Below are 18,492 nucleotides of genomic sequence, written 5' to 3'. Positions count from 1 at the left end.
ATAACTACCAAAAAATCCTCAAATTTTTCATGTAATATCTATGAAAACACACATTAGAAAAACATGTGCAACGGCTCTGGAAACACAGGATTAGAGTTCATCATATATCACAATCTTGGAAGGATTCATACTAATTACAAGCAGATGTTAGGGTTTAAAGAAGTCTAAATCATAGCCAATGAACATTTGACCTTTTGCCCTGGAACAATGCAGCAGGGAAGGGGCCCAGCCCTCTGGCAGGAAGAGGGTCAACCGCACGGAAATTGGCTGGGGACGCCACCTTCTCATTCCAGATAATTTCTAAGGGAGGAAATTCTTCTCCCTGTACTCCCCCTCCTCATTAGCTCATTCCTTCTACGGTCATTTAGAAGAGCTTAGAGACCTTGAGAATTATCTGAGTGGATACTGTGCCTCCACAGCTTTGCTTTGTAGCTCAGAGACCAGCCATTCCGCCAAATCAGAAAAAGCAGAGAATGACAGCAGAGTTGGGGCAGAACAATACAATAACTATTACTTCATTTTGGCACAACAGTAGAGAAACTTAAGAGTCTTAAATACAATTGATTAAAATAGAGCTATGTAACAGATTAAATTACTAACAGAAGAAAAAGAATTTTTTTAAAGATCAATGCAAACAACATATCGAAAGAGAAAACAAGACTGTAACAAAATATACTAAAGAGCAAATATAATAGATATAAAATAAAATTAAGCTGAATAATTGGTTTGGTTAAATTACCCCATGAAAAAATAAACTTTCAGATTGGTTTGCAAAATAAAATCTAGCCATATACATAAAGGATGAAAATAAAGGGATAGGGAAAAGATATGTTACTCAAATACAAGTACAAAAAATTAATGGTTTATATTATTAAAACCAGATATAGTAGTATTTTAAAGAATTTCACTTGAATGTAAAATAAATAAATAAATAAATAAATAAAAGAATTTCACAAAAAGAGGGATATTAATAATGATTAAAAATACAATTAAAATGAGATGACAATCACTAATATTTACTTAACAAATAACGAAAAATATAGAGATTTTGAATAGAACAGTCACCAACTGACAGAGGTGATTTTGTATCTACCTCTGTCACTATATGTGTTTTTTTATTTTATTACACTCATGAACAATTATAAAAAGTAATCTGAAATTGGGCAAATAAAAAAATTGAAAAAATATAAATCGAGTTAGTAAGTAATATTCTTTCATTAAAATGTGGAAAAATTAAAATCAATAGCAAAAAATACATAAACTTAGTTGCTTCATAATTGAAAACACTTTAATATGGTGCAAAGAAGAAATACGAATTTAAAAATGAAACACAGGTTCATTTGAAACACAACCACATCTATTTATGTATTGTCTATAACTGCTTTTACACAACTGTGGCAGAATTGAGTAGTTGTGATAGAGATCATAAGGACCATGAAGTCTAAAATAGTCACTACCTCGCTCCTTGTGGAAAAAATTCACTGAAATACACCTTGGAGTTATAACAATAATTATAGTTTTAAAAGTTGATGGAAGAAAATAAACTGATTTGTGAGAAGGAGAGTACTGGAAGAGAATCATCTTTAGATCAATTGCTTAGGGAGAGCTTGTCTGAGGAGATAACAGCCGTCTCTAGTTTGAGACTGTCTGACGTGTGAGGAACCAGGGAGAGAGCATTCCTGACGAAGATAACAATAGGTAAGAAGGAAAGGCTCACTGATCTTGAGGAGTAAAAGGTCGGACAGCGGGGGAAAAATAGTAGTAAGCAAGGGCCAACAGGGAAACTGGTATGAAAAGACTGTGGAAGCAGGTCAGAACCAGATCCTGCAGAGCCTGGGGGGGAAGTCTGATTCTACTCAAAGAGCAGTTAAGATTTACACTAGGAAGGCCATTATAGTTAGGTGATCTATCAATGTAACATTTACGATTACAAAAAGCAAAACTATGTGATGATATCAAGTGATAATATTTAGAGATTTTGGTAAAATTCACCAGACTCTCTTGATGACAACTCTAAGCATATAGGAACAGAAAGAAATTCCATAAAGATGAAAGTTCTTATAAGAAGACACCACTAAAAACAAAAATCATACATAATAGAAAAACACTAAAGGCATTGCCATCAAAACCAGAGGGGGGGCGGGGGAACAAAACAGGAAGATCAGGAATATCATTACCATTATTCATTTTTTAAAACATTCTAGCTAATGCAATAAGTACAAAGAATAAGCATAATTATTAAAATCAGAAAATTAGAGTTACCATGAATTGATACCTAGAGAACTCAAAAGACTCAATTTTGAAAACTATTATAGTTTGAGAATTTAGTAAAAGGTTAACAATATATTAAAAGTAACAGTTTTTATTTTAGAAATCACCATATATATACAAAAATATTAGAAAAGTGAACAAAATGAATAGGAGGTCACGGTTTGATTCCTGGTCAGGACACATGCCTGGCATGCAGGCTCGAGCCCCAGTGTGGGGCATGCAGGAGGCAGTTGATCAATGGTTCTCTCTCATCATTGATGGTTCTAACTCTCTCTCCCTCTCCCTTGTTCTCTGAAATCAATAAAAATATATTAAAAAATATTTAAACTTATACATTTTGAAAATTGTGATTTGGTAACTCATAACTTTAAATTCTCCCATCTCACCAGGATTTTTTGGTTTTGCTTGCTGTGGGTTGTAGTGGTTTTAATGATTTTTCTAAACTATTTTTGTAAAGACTATATTATTTGTCATGTGTGTCTATGAGGTCTGTTCCTTAAGTTTAGTTGTTAGTTAAATGCTTAACAGAGGAAAGAAAAGAAAGAAAAACAATATACTCCAAGTCTTTGAAGATTGGCACTCCTTTATTGCTTAGCCAGTTTCTTCACAACTCTCACTGAGCCTTTACTTCCTACTTGCATTGAACCTAAAGATCAGCCAGAAGTCAAAGGTCATGTTCTTCTTGGGTCTTTTCTGAGCAGGCATCATGCCCTGGGCATGCGTGGCTCTCTAGGTTCCCCGTCATAGGCAGGAACTTTTCAAAGCTCTTATCCTCTAACAATTCTCATTCTCCACATTTTTTTTTATTCTCAGCTTTCTGCGTGTGTTTCCTTTGTCCCCACAGTTATTTTTGCTCCAGATGGCAAAAGTTCATTCTTTTGACATGTGATGTTTTAGGGGAACATCCTCCAGGTGGCTACTTCTCCATCTTGGGAGAGTTCCAAGTTAGGAGAAACAAAGGCAGGCCCTCAGGGAATCCATGGACAGGTCAAAGGAGAAAACGCAGTTTCCAGGAACACAGGTTTCTCGCTTCAAGTCTGCTGTTTTTCTGGGGATGGGGCAGGGCAAGGCTAAGGTAACTGTCAAAATCCTGTTACCCCCTATCTGGCCTTTCTCCTGGCTGCTGCAAACCTTTCACTGTTTTCCAGAGTTCCTCCTATAACGTCAATTCTGAAAGTTTTTGCAAGGTGGTTGTTTGTTTGTTTGTTTGTTTGTTTGTTTTATATATATATTTCTTGGGAGAGGCAGGCCCCTGGATGTTCTTACTCTAATGTTCAAATGTCTTGAAATTCTTTGATGGAAGGGTTGGATAAATAGATTCTTTACCAAAGTACAATAAAATTGTATTAAAATTTTGAATCACAGACCAATATCATCAAAAACAAATGTTGTGCTTTAATAGAAACTATGTATCATCTGTATCAGATTCTAGTCCCAGTTTGAGCTATTTTGTATCTCTTTTTATATTTAGGGAACTGATAACCATGCAAATGCTGTCTTGTCTGGTAATGATTTTAACTGATTTCCTTCCCTCTTTGGAAAATAGCAGTTTTGTCCCCATTTGCATTCCTCACAATATTCCCTTACTCCATATAATTGTGTCTGTTTTAACTTTTCCTGTGAACTGTTTATGATATCTGTTTGGTTCCCTCATATGATAGGGATAAAATAAATTCTTTAACATGTGTTTATTTTTATGTAAATGGCATAATTCTCCCTTTTGCTGACAATTATTTGATAACAGTTATAAATGCAAATATCCTAAATACAAATATTGGCCAATCAAATATAGTACCACAATATCATATATATTATAGCCCAGGAATGCAAGGCTGATTCAATATTAGGATAGCTATTAGTAAGTATTATCAAATGGCAGTATTTAAGAAGAAAACCAATCATATGCTATCTTTTGTTAAGAGATGAACTTTTTTATTTTTAATATTTTTAACTGATTTGAGAGAGAGAGAAACATCTATGAGAAAGAACATCAATCTAGTCTGCAACCCAGGCATGTGCCCTGACTGGGAATCGAACCAGCAACCTCTTGGTGCATGGGATGACACTCAACCAAGTGGGCCACACCAGCCAGGCTATGAGATTAAATTTTTAATGGTTAAAGTATAATTTTCAAAAAGGTAAAATTATGTATCCCATGAAAATATTAAATGAACATGTGTCAAATATTTTATTCAACTCATTAACAAATGAGGGAATCAGTAAAATGTTCAAACTAGTCCAGAGAGCATTGAAGAGCTAGGAATCTGTAGGTAATTTAATAAAAGAATCTTAGTATTAGATTTCTGGGGGTAGATACTAAACAGGTTGATATCTTATAAGACAAAGAAGTTACTTGCCACACTGGGTCACAAAAATCTGCATATTGACTTCTGTCCCTACAGTGTTGTAAAACAAAGCAGGCAACAGAAGATTAATCAAAGTTCCAAGCCCCGCACTGTGCTTAATGAATACCCCGTACTCACTTTTGTCTATTTCTGATTTCCAGATAATTTTTCTACCACAACAGTGGAGATATATGTTAGCTTTGTGCAGGGCTGGCTGGCATTTTACTGAGCACAATTTAGACATTTCTATAAAACTACATGAGTAAAAAATGTGTTCCCCAAACTTAATTTCTGACCAGTAGCCCTCCAAATCTCTGCGTGTGGAGATGGCTGAAGTCACTGGAAATTTACTACTCCGGATCCATATGTATGGCTATAGGGTTAATTTTCGGAGGTTGGTTTGGGGAGTAAGAGGACCATAACCTGCTTTCCTTAAAGAGATAGTCAAACATGGATGAGTTAGCTTGACTTCAACAACCTTTGAATGGAGACCACCATCGTTTTGTGATAAACAGACTTTGGGCACAGATAAATGATATGTCTATATATTTCTTTAGAATAAGATAAAATGGTACTTTTACTCAGGAATGGTGACTCGAATTCAGGGTCAAGAAGCATAATCTTTTACTTACACTGGCTCTGGGTAGGATTAATGGTGCTCAGGAACTTCTAATTAGAAATCAAAAATTTTCAAATGGGAAAAGGCTATGTAGAAGATGTGGAAATAAACAAAGACAACCTAAATGAGGCCAGACAGGGCTCATTTATTCAGAGTGTGCTGTAGCAAGCCAGTCAGCCTCCATCACTAGCCCTTGGCAGACAGGGAATACAGAGGCTCTCCAGTGCAGGGGAAAAGAGCTAACTAGAAAGGGGGCATCCTCTGTGATTGGTTTGGGGGAGATTATTCAGCTTTTTCTGTTTCGTCCTCAGTTGGAAGCCAGGGAAGAAGTTAGGGAAACAGAGACATTGATCAAGTTCTGCTCCTTCTGGGCTAATTGGGGCAGAGGTTTTATGTCAGAGTTGGATTATACATATGGTCTGACCCTTAACAGTTTATATATGTAGTCTCTTGTCCCCCACCCCACTCCATGGGTCAATTCAGGGAAGGCTGGGGAACCAGATCTCCACTATTTGAGGACTGTTCAGTCGTCTCTATAGTCAACTGCACTGTAAGATCTTTAGTTTAATTTATGTTTATAAACTCATAAAGACGTGACACCAAATGTTAGCAATATCCAGTTAAACTCAAGAATCCTCTCAATTGCCATTTTGTCACTGGTGCAGGGTAAGTTTCGATAGTCCTTAACCTAGTAGGAAAGAGTGTTTTTCTCTTCCTAACTAGGTCATGCACTAAATAGTGGGTGGTATTTTGGCAAAATTGTAATACCTTTTGAAGCTTTATGTCTCTTTTGGCTGTGGCTGAGAACAAATAAATGTAATCTTTTCTACAGACTTCCTTGTTCTCTGAACAAAATGTGGTATCCTCCACATATTATATCAGAATTGAATCACAAGAGAAATTAGATGTTTTAAATCTTGATTGAGGACCTATTCCTGTAGTTTCATCTTTTCTCTGTTTCTCCAATTCAATTATGGTCCAATCAATTTTTATTGAAAATGTTTCAAGCATGGCTTTTAAGAGACTTTGACCTCTTTTTTGAGCCTTTTCCAGATCCACTGTCAACAAGGGGATATTGCAGGTTTCTTCCTGAGTTGATCCAATCAACTGTTGCCATCAAGGAGTTAGCATTTGAGGTTCTGGCCAACCTCTGTACAAGTTGACAGAGGCCAGGTAATCCTGGGCCATATGCACCCAGAAGAATTCTAAATTCATCTATGAATAGTTGCTGGTCTCGTCTGGGTTTAGGGAAATTCTTTATTACACTTTTTAATTAACCTAGAGTCAAAGGTTTAAATTTTACAGTTGCTTGCATAACTGACTAATGAGAGGACTGGATCTTTGGAGGAAAGTGCTATTTCCAGGTCTTTGGAGAGTCATTGGCAAAAGGAAGAGTATCTGGACCAGGGAAAGAAGAGGGAGGAGTCCATAGAGGTACAGAAGGAGTGAAATCAGATGATCAGGGAAGAAGAAGGAGCTGGATATAAGGAGGCAAGTGGAGGAAAAAGGGGGAGGGCTTACTAAGTTTATTTTTACTTAAATTTGTTATTGGTTGAAGACTTTTTTTTTTTTTTTTTTTTTTTTTTTTGAAAGAAGAACGGGGGGTGGGGGAGAAGAGAGAGAGAGAAACATCAATGTGAGAGAAACATTGATCAGTTGCCATCATACTCACCCAGACTGGGGATGGAACTGGAAACCTAGGTATGTGTCCTGACTACAAATTGAACCTCCAACCTTTTGGTGTATGGGCCTACACTCCAATCAACTGAGCCACCAGGCCAGGGCTAGTCAAGACTCTTTTAGTAAAACAATTTTTTATTCAGAATTTCATTTAGAGGTCTCTGCACATTAAACAAAATATGCTAGTCATTAGGACTAAGAGATCTTATTCCCTTTTCTGAGGTGTTCCTCAAATGGACACTTTGGTTAAGTAAATTATTCCCCAGAGCAGCATCTGGTGGCCCAAATCATCCTTTGTGAAGTTATGCCATTTAGAAAGATAGATGCAAGAATTAGAATTGTAATGAGAGTGTATTATAAGAAGGAACTTTTCGTAGGGAGGAGAGTACTTAGGCTTAGATGACTCCATGAGAGAGCTGGCACTGGTCAGTAGAAACATGATGATTGTGCACCTCACATTTTGATACAGACCCCATAATCTGTTCCCCTGCCCCCCAGATCCCTACCTGGCAGGCGGAAAACCAGTGCAAACACTCTTTCTAGATCAAAGCCAAGCTCTCAAGACAAAAAGTCAAGAAAGAAGAAGAAACTCGGATGGTGACTCTTGGCAGAGTTTGGTTAGCTGGAACAACGGCGTTACAGGGTCTTTACCTGTGCTTTCACCTGTGATTCTCTTTACAGCAAAGAACACTTTCAGCAACCCAAACAGAAGCACAAAGCACAGCAAGAGAGGTTTAAAAAGATTACCTGATTCCATAAAGGGAATGAACTGATTCCACCAATGCCAAACCCAAAGGGAATCAATAACCAATTCTGCTTATCAAACTGCAGATAAAGACCTGAGTGCAGACCCAGGGCTGACTTACCGCACTCCACAGGCGCTAGGCACAGGGCCTCGGAGGCTATTGCAATTGGTTGAAGCCTGGGGTCCAAGGCAACAGGCAGCTCAGACCATATCTAGGCTAGGCTTTGCTCCAGTAAAACTGTGGCAAATACATGAATATCACCCAAATGAGAGTTTTCAAAGGCAGCCACTACCTCCTCCTAGCAGAGACTCCAAGCCTACCATGGAAGCTTTATAGTAGGGATGGGGTGGGCGGTTGGAGGTAGGCCTGGCGTATTTTCTGATTGGAGGTTGTTGGCATGGGGAGGCTGGAGATTGGCTAGTTAGTTAATAGATGTTCACCTTTCCCTGGTTAGTCCTGAGCTGGAAGCTGGGTAAAAACTAGAAGAAGCTGGCAATCATTGACCACGTCCTGCTGGTTTGCGGCTGCAGAGGTTGTGAAACTGAGGTGTATCATCCTATATATTCTGGAGTTCTCTGTTTGTATTTTCAATCTTTCTAGGAGAACAGTGATTTTTTATTTATATATATATATTTTTAATTTGAAAGTCTCCATTGAACTGATAGTTGGGCTGAGTCTTGTGGGTTAGTAAGGAGTATAATTTTGGATGGTTTTCTCTAGTCCCTGCTAGACACGTTCCATTGGACCGGGGTCTGAGGATTGCTTTGGAGGCAATTTCATTTTTATAGCCTACTTCTAGTTTTCATTTCCTTTCCTGGCCTCCTGCTGCGTGACCCGGTGCCCTGAAGCTGACATATGTCTGCTGCAGGTTGCCTTGGCCTTGCCTGCCAGAGTTCCATATTCCCAAAAGGCTGTCAGAAACACTTTGAAGTCCAAAGCTTTTCCTTTTGTTATTCTTTTAACTCGTCAGTAATTCTAACACAGTCATTTGCACACACAGGGAGATCAATAAGTGATTCTGACTCATTTAAAAATGTACCTTAGATTCACGCAGCCCAGAGCTTCCTGGCTCATTAAAATGGTATCACACAGGTCATCCTTATTATCTTCCCCCCAAATTATTCAATGTACATGTTACCAAGCAGGGTGCTTTGCCGATTACTTATGAAGAGAAGGAAATCTATTTTTTGATTGTGAAGGGGAGAAAAATCTTTGAAAACTGGAGACATCATCAGTTTCAAACTGCTTTGGCACCTGAGCAGAATTAGAAGTTCCTCTGTCCCGGGGAGGAAGAGAGAATTAGGCTGCTCATTACCAAGGCTTTGGGTAGTCTTGGCCCCACAGGTTCAGGCCAGCCCTAGAACTCACAAATTGCCTGCTGGTGAGGGAGTTAATGAATAAAAGAACTGAGGAAAGACTGAGGTTAAAAATTACCAAGAAGGGTTCAATCATTTAAAGAGGAAGGCAAATACCTCTCATCTGTGTTTTTCGCTGTGGTTCTCTACAGTTCTCGAATTTAGTTTTATTTCTGTTCTGTTAGATACCTGATGTGCTCACTCCATCTCTGTGGCAGTGAGCTTGCTACCACCCAACTCTGATTCTCTTCTTTCCATGCAATATTATTGCCAGTGTGCGATGATTTATTTCCTCAAGGACAGTTTTTATGTGTAGGAAAGACTGAGATTTACAAAGGTTGCTTTTTAAATGAAAATTGTATTTGTTTGATACTTTCTTAAGCTTTTAACTTACCTTATAGTTTTTTTAAATTCTTTTTTAAAAAATCTAGCAAATTTTTACAGTTGCTTTTAAGGGGGAGTTTAGAACCTTTTAAATTCCTTAAAAGTCTCAGCTTATTAAATTTCCTGTTCCATTTAACATTTAATGTTAAAATAGTTACTTTTCTTTTCAGCAGTACAATTATCTAACTTAGTCTTCCTGACGACTCTTACTAATCTTAGAAACAAAACTTATAAATACCTCAATTATCATAATGTTTTCAAGAATGTACAAAAATTTAGTTAGAACTGAATTTAACATCACAAACCTAAAGTATGCTTCAGAAAATGGAATTGCAAGGCTAATAAGTCAAATAAACATTATAAGAAAATATAGTAGGAAATATGTAAGATTTCTTAATGCAAACTATTAACATTATGTTTTTTCATTTTCTTAAGGTTTTTATATATACTCCTAATTTTTCCTGGGTGAAAAGATGCTTAATCACTAAAGAAATAATTATGTCATACCAAAAACTGTTTTGAAAACAGTTGCTGAGTAAGGTGAGGTTCTAGATTTTTGCCCTCTTGGTCCTTTTTAATTGTAGTAAAAAATTCATCATATAAAACTTAACCATTTCTAAGAGAACAGTTTAGTAGTATTACGTATATTCACATTATTGTTCACATAGTCTCCAGAACTTTTTCATCTTGAAAAGTTGAAACTCTAATATTCATTAAATAACAGTTCCTTATTTCTCCCTCCCCATCAGCTCCTGGAAGCCACCATCTATTTCTTCCTTCCAGGAATTTGACTCCTCTAGACTCCTCGTGTAAGTAGCATCACACAGTGTTGGTCTTTATGTGGTTGTTTATTTCACTTAGCATAATGTCCTAATGTTGTAGTGTGTCAAAATCTGTTCCTTATTAAGACAGGATTCTAAAATGACTCTTAATGACAACAGTGAGGGTCTTAAACTAAGTCATTGCCATAATCAGTATACTTTTAAAGAGGAGACAGAGAAGGGTTTCACATAGTTCATGTTCATGAATTCAAGTCACAAATAAGTTATACATTTTCTAATATAGGCATAAACTGCCGATCCTCTCCTCAGTTAAGGTTTTCCCACTAGGACACCTCTTGGATTTTAATACACCTAACTTCATAAAACATATTTATTTCTCAAAACAATATCTTAGGTTGGTGTTTATATGGGAGGAAATGTATATTTATGTCCCAAAAGCTCAATGCAATATTTTTTACCAGAATGATGAAAAGGTAATTTCCTTGAGTTGTGATCCAAATATAATTGACAGAATGACAGAATCAAGGTAGAAGCCTTGGCAAGTATATTGTAACTTCAGTAAAAGAAATGTGGCCTGGCTGGTGTGGCTCAGTAGTTGAATGTCAACTCATGAACCAGGAGGTCACAGTTCGATCCCAGTCAGGACACATGCCAGGGTTGCAGGCTCAATCCTCAGTCAGGGGTGTGCAGTAGGCAGCTGATCAATGATTCTCATCATTGTTTCTATCTCTCTCTCCCTTCCTCTCAAAGATGAATAAAAAAAGTATTGTTTTAAGAAAGAGACGTGACTTTTATTATATCCATAGTATATGGAGAGGCAATGCAGCATTACTGCAAACAATACATTTAATTATAATAATATCACATCTCAACATTAGAGTCCGTTAGTCATATCCAAGTGTTTTCTTTATCTTAAGAAATTGGTTGGAGGCATTGAATTGATGGCGAAAGGAACCAAAGTTTTGCAACCCTAAAGCTGCCTTTCAGGGTATTAAGAAACAAAAGACTCAGGAATAATCTTTGATCCTCCCCCCACCCCCTTTCCTGCCTTAGAGATTCAGAGGAAAGACCTACTCCAGAGAGGAAATCTTAGGATGTATGGCGGATGGGAGGGGGTCAGGCGGGTCTGTTTATACATTACCCCTGTGTCTCATGGGCTTATGGGTTATCCAGCAAAACTTCATGTTCCGCTCTTCCTCAGCTGCCTGTAAATTGCCTACTTCCTTTTAAGTCTCAGACCCCTTGCCCCCTTTCCTCCTTTGTCCAAGCTGATACATACACCAAATTTTATCTCGCCATCTTGGGAATTGTTCATGCTTATGTAAATTTCCCATAGGCATGTATTAAAGTGTGATTTTCCCCCCTCTTGTTAATATTTCTTTGTTAATCCCATTATTAGACCAGCTAGAAGAATTTAGGAGGTGGGAGTAAAAGCACCTTTTTAGCCCCCACAAGGGTTAACTATTAAAAGTTTTGTCACTTAAAATAATTGACACAGGCTTCTGTTAACAATTGTTTGCGTAAGTGCTGATGTCAGGAACAGTTCATTGACATTAATCAGGAAATGCCTGCCTTTGTCTTCTGAAAGAAGTGTGCAGCCCATACCAGGATCTTGCCACTTCCTTTGCCATCTCTGTTAGATTTTCACTTCTTTGTCTCCTAAGATATTTAAATATCTCTTTGTCTTCAAAAGACCTTGGACTTGACCATATCTTGCATTTGGTTAATGTTCTTTCTATCTTTTAGGACTATAATTTTATAAATACCTAATTAAATTCCAGGCATCCCCATGGCTTTGTCTGGTTTTTGCACTCTTGACTTTAAAGACAAGTACAGTATACACACAGTATGATCATTTTCTTTATGTATCTATATTACCTGTAAGTCTGCCTCTGAAAGCCACCTTGCCAAATTAAAAAACTCTGGGATTGGTTATAGAAATGTTTATAAAATTTACTGAGTCAAATTTAGGTTTTAGTTTCTCTGTTTCAATAAATGTGTGCTGTAAAATATGCATTTTGGGCTTCTATTCCAACTGCTTTGTTGCATTACCATTGACAAAGACATTTTTTGCTCTAGCCTAAAATAATGAAATCGCTCATATTATCAAGTGACCAGAGTGATTTTGTCATCTGTAATCTCATTTTTTTTTTGCCAGACATGTAAATCTTGTGTGCTTTACAAAAGGGTTGAAATGGAAATAACTGTAAATTACTAAAGTCAAAAGAAATTGTTATTAGCCTTAGAGGTTTAATGAAGTCTTGCTACCCTGTTTCCCCGAAAATAAGACAGTGTCTCATATTAATTTTTTCTCCCAAACTTGTGCTGGGTCTTATTTTCAGGGGATGTCTTATCTTTCCATGCGCTAGGTCTTCTTTTCGGAGGATATCTTATTTTCGGGGAAACACAGTAGATAAGAGTGGGAACAAGTTAAGGAAGTGCACCCAGAAAGCCTAAAAGAACCTGAGAGTCAAACCCTGGTAAAAACCTATTTTAACTCTATTGTTTGAAAGAAAGTGAAAACAGAAATATTACCAAATCAATAAAAGGATAATATCACTCTAAAGAAAGAGTATATTATATTCTAAGAAAACGGAAGAAAAATTTTCCTCTAAAAAGTATTAGCTGACTTTTACCTGGGACATCATCTTAAGATAATCATACCTCCCTGGCACACCCCTAGACAAGCTGTAGTCGAGGTCACAGATGAGAAAGGTTCTGAGAACTCGGACCACCTGTGCCACCATGACACAACTGTTTATTCCAGAGAATTTTAGCCCAAGAAGATGAGACTAAAAATCAGTAAATGTTACCATTTATTCAGGGAATTTCTGAAAACCAATTTTTTTTTTTTCCTGGCAAATATTTTGCTCATTTGGATAACCATCTCTCTTCTTGGGGCAATAGATAGATGGCTTGTGCAAACAGCTAGCTTATCCTTCAACAGTTTACTCATCAAAACACTTTGCTGTTGTCCATAAATCTCCCACTGAAGACACTACTAAAACTTTCAAGTTGATGCTCTCCCTTATCAGAGTAAGTTTAGTAAACGTAGCTTTGCTTGATCAACAAATGTTTTTATTTTTATTTTTGGTAAGCTGACTGTGACAATACCATAGGCCATAAGATCTGATCAAGACCCCCTGGTGGACAGGGCTCAAGGCCCTCGGCTTTGAAATCACCTATAGGTCCTATACCCTCGAGGCTTCTAGAACCTCACACTCAGTGGTCTCTCCCACTGCAGCAGGGAGATAGGTCCTGCACTTGTGCTCAGGTCTAATACACTCATGGGAAGTCCTTTGAAACTGTGTATTGGGGATGAGGAATCCTCTTAGGAATCCTTTAGTTATCTGGTCTGATGTGAAAACTCTTATAGTTGGAAGGAAACTTGGCTTGGTACTAATAACACAATGTCACTTTTTTGTTGTGAGTCCATAAGAGAAAATTCAGGGGGTAAGGATTAGTCTAGGTTCAACAGTTTATTTCTAGGTCCATCCACAAGGACTGACAAATCCAGGTCTCATCAGACCAGCATCCTTATCTTAGGAATTCTGCCTTGGGCCACCCATCTAACTACCGTGTTTCCCCGAAAATAAGACCTACTTACAGATTTCCTTCTGAGTGAAATATAAGGCATCCCCCAGAAAATAAGGCCCCCCTAGGCTAAACATGAGAGATTTGGTCCACTGATTCTGAAAGAAATGGAGTCACAAGAAATTCACCAGGAAATTCAGGAATTGGATTGTTATGATGATGTTCCAGAAGATGATGACATGATTGTCATTGAATAAATGAGTAAATTCTTGAGACCGTAGGATTCACAGTTTGTCTGGTTTGTGTTGACAACTACCGTACTACCGTACCGTATACAGGCAATAAATTTCCTTTATTTTCATTTAACAATAAATGTGTACCATATTCTTCTTCATGGAAAAATAAGACATCCTCTGAAAATAAGACCTAGCGCATCTTTGGGAGCAAAAATTAATATAAGACACTGTCTTATTTTCGGGGGAACAGGGTAGTAACACCTTTCCTTAGTCTTTCTGTTGTTTCTTTGATAATTGCTTCATTTAATTTCTTTTGGGGCTGGAACTCTCAGGCTATGAGACTTGCTGATTGGGTCGATTTTTACCAAGTGTTTCAGTTCTCTTGGGGTCTTCTCTGACACTCTGGGTCTTCATGCTTTCATTCATGTACCTACTTCTCTAACTGACCTCATTTCACCAGGGAGAATTTAGAATGAAGGTGGCCACTGTGGGCTATTTCTAAAATGAACACGATGAATCATTTGAGGGACAAATTAGAACAAATGAGAAGAAAACCTTGGAGGAGATTCTCAGACTTATGTTTCCAAATGAGAGATTATTTTTTAACATGAGCTCACCCCTCAAATTCTCCTACTTTGGTGAGTAGTAAGTACTAATTTTTTAATTGTAAGGTTTGATAGAAAATTTAAAGGCCCTATACATTGCTTAAACTGGAATGTTTTTCTTCCAGTATGTGTATGTGTAAAAATAGTGTTTCTTTCATCTAACTCTTCTCTTCCTTTGGAATCTAGGCAAGTAGCCTTTTACAGTGATAATTTCATATCTGTCTTAAGCTGGCTTCCTCTTGCTTTTTCTTTCCTGTTTTCTTTCCTTTTTATATTTCCTTCTCTTGGGAAATTTGGAAATTACTTTCTTCATGGACATTGCTCTGTCGTTGTGTGTAAATTCCAGGAGATTCTAGTGCATATATAATGTCAATAATTTCTAAGATAAAAAAGGGACAGAGGAAATATTAAATTGTTCGTGCTTCTTTTGTTTATTTTCCCTTGCCAAGAGTAAAACTTGGAAGAAGAAAAGTTAACTGTGAGTTTAAATAATGGACTTGGTTCCTACTTGAAAGATCTCAATACTGAGAACTTTTGGCAAAATTCCAAAGAAAGAAAATAAAAATCAGGAGGGAGAAAAAAAAAAAAAAGAAAGAAAGAAAGAAAGGGAGAAAACTAGAGAAACAATCAGTAAAGGCAAATTAAAATGTTTGATATTTTATTACAGAGATTTATTTATACTTGGAAACCAAGAAAAGATATCCTTCTTAAATAGATAATACTCCAGACAAACTAGAGTAATTTAATTGTAGCTTAAAATCAACACTGTCTTTTTACTAATTTTTTAACAAGTAAAAATTTTTAGCAAAATAATGTTGTTAATACAAATGAGTTTAAGATTTTTATATTTTAAATGTTTAAGATTTTGTACATTAGTTCCATGGACCCGGTAAGTTATTTCTGTTCCACCAAAATTTAAAATTAAAAAAAATAAATAAAGATGTGTTTAAATGAAAATGTAATCAGAGATGTCTTTTGAAAAAAGTTTAATCTTTTAAATTCTTATTTTCTGGCCCAAAATATCAACTGTTAAAGTAGAGAAACACCATTTTAAACCAAAATTATGATTCCAGTTTGACTTGTCCAAGATTTTCATCTTGATAATGTGAATTTGGGTTCTTAAATTAAAATGATTCTGAACTAAGATTCTAAAAACCTACTTCAGATCTATTCTTTAATTTTTAGAAATTCTGGGAATTATAGTTTGTGTAATAGTCTAAGTTGCATAAACCAATCAGAACAGAGCTCTTTTCTTTTGTAAGACTTTACAATCTAGTTTAGTAATACTCTCGAGAGATGGAAAATATTTGAAATCACCCAAAAGGAGCTTAAAACTTTTCTCAATCACAGAAAACCACAGAGAGCTTGTGGCTTTAGTTCTACAACCTCAGCCACAAGTAAAAGTAAACATGGAACACAAAACTCCACAGTTCAGATATCAAAGGGCTATTCTCCTTTCCAATGGGCAAATATTTTCTTAGTTGATAGGTATTCACAAATAGTCAAACAGGAAAAACAATCCAGATTCTCTGTTGTGTCTTACATGATAAAGAACAGATCCCCATCGCCCTTACAGAGATTACTGAGTGGCAAGACTGTACAAATAGATTACAAGTCATTATTGCAATCAGTTAGCCACACACAAATCACATAAGTTGCTCAACTGATTATGCTGTCAAGACCACCCTCCTAGACCATTGTCCCTACTTTGGTTGTAGAAAGTGACTTAGTCCAAACACTTCAGACAAAACATAAACCAACTAAAAGACTTGGCCAAGAACCAAGAAAGAAAATAAAAATCAGGAGGAAGAAGGAAAAAAAAAAAAAAAAAAAAGAAAAGAAAGAAAGAAAAGAAAAGGAGGAAACTGGAGAAACAATCAGTAAAGGCAAATTAATATGGTTGATTGGAAATTACTACATGAACCAAGAAAAGAGATGCTTGGCTTAACAGCTCATTAAATTTCACTTATTGTACAATGCTATTCTATTGAAAGCAGCAGATAAGTCCACTCCAGTATCTCAGGGAATGACCTATCAACATGATAAAGTACAGTTTTCAAAGAATTGAAACATAGCTCTCATATACATTTAGAATGAACACAACTGAAACATTTTGCCTCCCCCCCCCTTTTTTTTTTTTTTTAATAATAAAGAATCTGTGAAGGATCTAAGATTTTACCCTACTTGCAAGCTCAAAAGTTACTTGCCAAGGACCGATGGATGCTGGCAGAAGACATAAGATGCTTGGGTCAGAGACAAAAAGAAACGAACGTATCATTCATGGCACATCAAGCAGCAAGAGCACAAGCATATTTCCTGCCCATTCTTCATATGACAATTTGCACACAGTGCTATAAAGGAGGAGAGGTGATGCCTGCACACACAGCGGGGTGGTATTCTAGGAGAGGAACTCTTAGCTTAGGTAACATAGTCTAAGCATGCCTGACCACCATCCTCCCCACCCTCAAGAGGGAGACCCATCTTTATCCTCCAAGGCTCTACCAGGGGTCTTCAAACTATGGCCCGCGGGCCACATGCGGCCCACAGAGGAGTCTGATCCTGCCCGCCAGGTTTTTTGGGCAGTGAGCGCAGCCGAGGTGTTACAGTAGGAATTAGTAGTTCATATAGTCCGGCCCTCCAACTCTCTGAGGGACCGTGATCTGGCCCCCACTTTAAAAAGTTTGAGGACTTCTGCTACGCAGACCTGAACTTTGCTGTGGAAGCAAATACTGTATCCTCCAAGGTTGGTTGTTACACAAACATTCCTGAGACAAGATAACTCAGAACAAAGACAACTAGAATCTCTGCTCATAAATGTGAGAGATCCATGAAAAGTTGTCTCCTAACATTCGCAAGTAAGATAAAGCTCACTCAAAAACCATTTTGAGGAATTAGCTACTTGAAGGCACTTAAGTAAAATAATGTTAGAATAAGATTGCTTGATTAGCAATCAATTGGTTACTTTATAATAAAACAAACGAACAAAAATCCTCCAACATAATTCTAGGAGTTAACTTGCTATCACAGAAACTAATATGAGTTTCACAGTGTCTGGGCTCTAATCAAATACTAAAGAGAATGGTAAACATGCCTGTTTAATTTTCTTAAAGAAGTATGTAATCCTCAGATGTTTTCATTAAATAATCATCCAGTATCACATTGGCTTTATTTCCAAGTTTTGGATATGTTTTCATAAACTGTGACCATAAGATGCTTATTCATAATTTGATGTCTTTGCATTGTTAACTGAGAATGTCCTTCCCTCCCCTTAACTGTTCACACTTCAAAATCTTACCTAATGCTTTTAGTAAAGATTAATATCCATAGTTGCTTTGGTATTATTCAGGGTAAAAAAAAATTACTATTATCTTGAAGACAGATATATCTAAATTTCTTTGGTAAGTGTGCTCATGTCCCAGAAGAAAACAAACAACATGTCTTCTATTCTAGGACTTATCAATCATATTCATATTTTCAAAGAACAAATTTTTGCTTTGTTAATTTTCTCTATTTGTTGGTCATTTTAAATTTTATTAATTTATCCTCTAATCTTTATTGTTTCTTTCCTTGAACTTATTTTTTGCTTGTGGGTTCCTATGATAGAATCCTTAGATCAATATTGTTAAATGTTTCTTTTTTTAAAAAAATATATATTTTATTGTTTATTTACAGAGAGGAAGAGAGAGACAGAGAGTTAGAAATATCAAGGAGCGAGAGACATCGATCAGCTGCCTCTTGCACACCCTCCACTGGGGATTTGCCCGCAACCAAGGTACATGCCCTTGACCAGAATTGAACCCGGGACCTTTACAGTCCGCAGGTTGACGCTCTATCCACTGAGCCAAACCGGTCTCGGCTAAATGTTTCTTTTTGTTCTAATACTAGAGACTGAAATTCATACACGAGTAGGTCTTTCTTCCTTCCAGCTGCCAGCA

This window comes from Pipistrellus hanaki (genome assembly GCF_964339955.1).
Source record: "Pipistrellus hanaki genome assembly, chromosome: 10".
Classification (NCBI taxonomy): domain Eukaryota; kingdom Metazoa; phylum Chordata; class Mammalia; order Chiroptera; family Vespertilionidae; genus Pipistrellus; species Pipistrellus hanaki.
The sequence above is the reverse complement of the archived record's forward strand: the minus strand, read 5'-3'. Positions refer to the sequence as shown.